Source organism: Anarhichas minor, unplaced genomic scaffold, assembly GCF_050575085.1.
Source record: "Anarhichas minor isolate MPS153535 unplaced genomic scaffold, ASM5057508v1 ptg000111l, whole genome shotgun sequence".
NCBI classification, from domain to species: Eukaryota; Metazoa; Chordata; class Actinopteri; order Perciformes; family Anarhichadidae; genus Anarhichas; species Anarhichas minor.
This window is the reverse complement of record NW_027466557.1, coordinates 46,917-50,456: the sequence shown is the minus strand read 5'-3', so window position 1 is coordinate 50,456 and position 3,540 is coordinate 46,917.

Genomic DNA, 3,540 nt, shown 5'->3' with positions numbered 1-3,540 from the left:
TAATGTAGTAGAGAACCTATTTGAGCCCTGACCCAGCTCAGAAAACTGAAGGTGACCATTTTGAATGACAGCACAATGTGATTCCTGGGGACTTCAGGGTATTATCTTACTGACTTGCAGACTAACCCCAAGTCTCACTCAAGTAGGGAATTTTGAGAGTCAGATTAGATACAGTATTTGGCCTGGATTAAAGCAGAGGCCTTGCTGCATGTCCTGTAGGTCAATATGAGGAGATTATGCCTGCAAGAGGAGAGTCTTTTTGGATCCTGCAATACCTTTTTTTGTCCAAAAGATGGCGACAGGGCTCAATGGTGGAGACAGGGGAATTTTGGCTGTCATACTGCACACAGAGATGCACTCAATGAAGTAGATAAATACTTGCTTCTTGAGTTTGCGAAATAGGAACATCTGTTGATGGCTGATGCTTGAGTTTCTTCTTCTCCTCTCCTCTGAACCCGTCCTCTCAGGCAGCCAACTTCTGCTTCTTTCAGGACAGTGTCTGTGTTTCAAAAGAGGCAGACAGATGGACAGGGACACAGTGTTTAGTTTTTTTAATCTCCCCATATTAATTCAATATTACATTTTCATGTCACTTCAAACCATAAGAGATAGATAATGTAGTAGAGAACCTATTTGAGCCCTGACCCAGCTCAGAAAACTGAAGGTGACCATTTTGAATGACAGCACAATGTGATTCCTGGGGACTATCTTACTGACTTGCAGACTAACCCCAAGACTCACTCCTGCAATACCTTTTTTTGTCCAAAAGATGGCGACAGGGCTCAATGGTGGAGACAGCGGAATTTTGGCTGTCATACTGCACACAGAGATGCACTCAATGAAGAAGATGAATACTTGCTTTTTGAGTTTGCGAAATAGGAACATCTGTTGATGGCTGATGCTTGAGTTTCTTCTTCTCCTCTCCTCTGAAACCGTCCTCTCAGGCAGCCAACTTCTGCTTCTTTCAGGACAGTGTCTGTGTTTCAAAAGAGGCAGACAGATGGACAGGGACACAGTGTTTAGTATTTTTAATCTCCCCATATTAATTCAATATTACCTTTTCATGTCACTTCAAACCATAAGAGATAGATAATGTAGTAGAGAACCTATTTGAGCCCTGACCCAGCTCAGAAAACTGAAGGTGACCATTTTGAATGACAGCACAATGTGATTCCTGGGGACTATCTTACTGACTTGCAGACTAACCCCAAGTCTCACTCCTGCAATACCTTTTTTTGTCCAAAAGATGGCGACAGGGCTCAATGGTGGAGACAGGGGAATTTTGGCTGTCATACTGCACACAGATAGATGCACTCAATGAAGAAGATGAATACTTGCTTTTTGAGTTTGCGAAATAGGAACATCTGTTGATGGCTGATGCTTGAGTTTCTTCTTCTCCTCTCCTCTGAAACCGTCCTCTCAGGCAGCCAACTTCTGCTTCTTTCAGGACAGAGTCTGTGTTTCCAAAGAGGCAGTCAGATATCCCACATCAGCCAGTAAAAAAAAAAAAAAAGAATGAAGGGGGGAGGGGGGTTTAGAAGAAACATCCTGAGTCATACAGAGGGTCTAAAAGGGGCCTCATATGCCAGCGGGGGGAAAGGAGGACAGCATCGGGGCGGTGTCTCCACCATGGGACTTTTTAAAATGTATCTATTTAACATCAAGATATATATAAATTACTGATATGTAATATGAATTAACAATAAAGCACAATTAAAGGAGTTAAAAATAGTGTATAAAAGCATGCATAATAAAAAAAAAACACGCGTGAAGGAAAACAAAAAAAATGTATATAAGGAATTCCAGGCTGGAGGGTGGTGGAGGAAAGGAAGAGGGACTGGAGGCCCCATATCTAGAGCAATGGTGACCTTATTCGTCTAACCACTGCAGGTCCAGCCCCTCTCCTCTAAAGGACTTCCTTTTCACACCGTAGTCAAATTTCAGTTCGTCATCCACCTTAATTTCTGTCAGGGCCTTAAACAGGATTACTACTGTGTCATTCCCATCAACATGCAGCAGGCACTGAAGCGGCTTCAGATTTGGCCTTTTTGAAGAATGGTTTATCAGTCTTCCAACCGTCTCCAGCTCAGGGTGGCACTTGCAGGGATGGGTTTGGGCGTCAATGCAGAGATGCTTTTCCCGAAAAGTGAAGAAAAACATGTATGCCGCATTGTCAGTGACAGCCTCCATCTTCTTATTCCCTTTTTTTGCTGTGATAACTTCACCGTGGTAGTCACAGATGATGTCACCTCTTGAAAACTGCCTGGTTGCAACCACTCCTGCAATCAAGAAAACGTGACATTTTCAGTTATATCGAAATATGAACTGTATAAACATTACAGATTGGAAAACATTTCAATAATTTTTGTTATGGGTGTAGCTAAGGGTCAGCCCAAAATACTGAAATGCTCATTTCAGTGACTCCCCTTACAAGAAAAATGAATTTTGTTCTTACCGAGCCCTTTCTCTCCACCAAACTGTTTTATGGTCACACCCTTCCACATCTGTGAAGCCACGCTCTTGAGGACATGCTTATCACTCTCAACATTTTCTCTTGAGGCTGGCTTCCACATTTTCACAACGTCTTCGGCTGAGGGATGATTGGTCTGCCACCCTTCTTTGGCAATCAACCTCGACACACTCCCGGCTGACGGCTTGCGAATTAGGAAATGTGCTGATGGAAAGAATACAAATATATTCAGTCAAGTAACTAATTTGTCAAACAAAATCAATTGCTGGGTTTGAGTTCTATTTAGTGAGTCGTATTTATAGATTGGAGTACTTACACAGCAGATAATTTCCCCGCTTGATGTATTGCACACCTCGCCACCTATCGTAGTGGCTGCGGTTGCCACTAAACCCAGCATCCATCCTCTGCTTCTTCGAAGGTGGATGTCCATCATTGGTCACAGGAAATGCGGCTTTGAAGGCATCAAATGCAGGTTCTTGTGGTTGAGGACAAGTCTCTGCCGTCTGGCTGGCTGTCTGTGGGGAACATCTGTAAAATGAGGAAAATAAGGATTTAAGTAATTACAAATTTGGACAGCATGGTACTAACTCTCAGATGTTATTTTGATGCGTTAGGTCTATTTACGATGAAGAAACCTACCTGGACAGAGTGGCCAGCAGTACAGCTGTCCGCACAATATCCTGTGCAACTGGCATCCTGTAGTGTGACTTTGCCACTGCTGAGGAGTGAGCCATGTATTGGGCCACACCCTCCTTCTGGGCAGTAGAAAAAGCAGAATTGGCCTCCGTCTCAGCAGCTCTTCTGATCTCTTGGCTCGTCACATTCGGCACCTTGTATCTGCAGTAAGGAAAGATTTTTAGTTTTCCACTCCAAGGTTTCCCCAGAGCAAAACCCAAACACCTCCACCGCTCTGATGTAACACTCAACATGCACTCCTCACACCAAAAACATATTTCGGTCCACGGTCGACGCCAAAGTGCTCCGAACAGATGATCGCGACAAATTATAACTCCTGCAGTAAGGAAAGATGTGATTTAATTAGCTACATACTTCTCATGCAGACGTCCGAC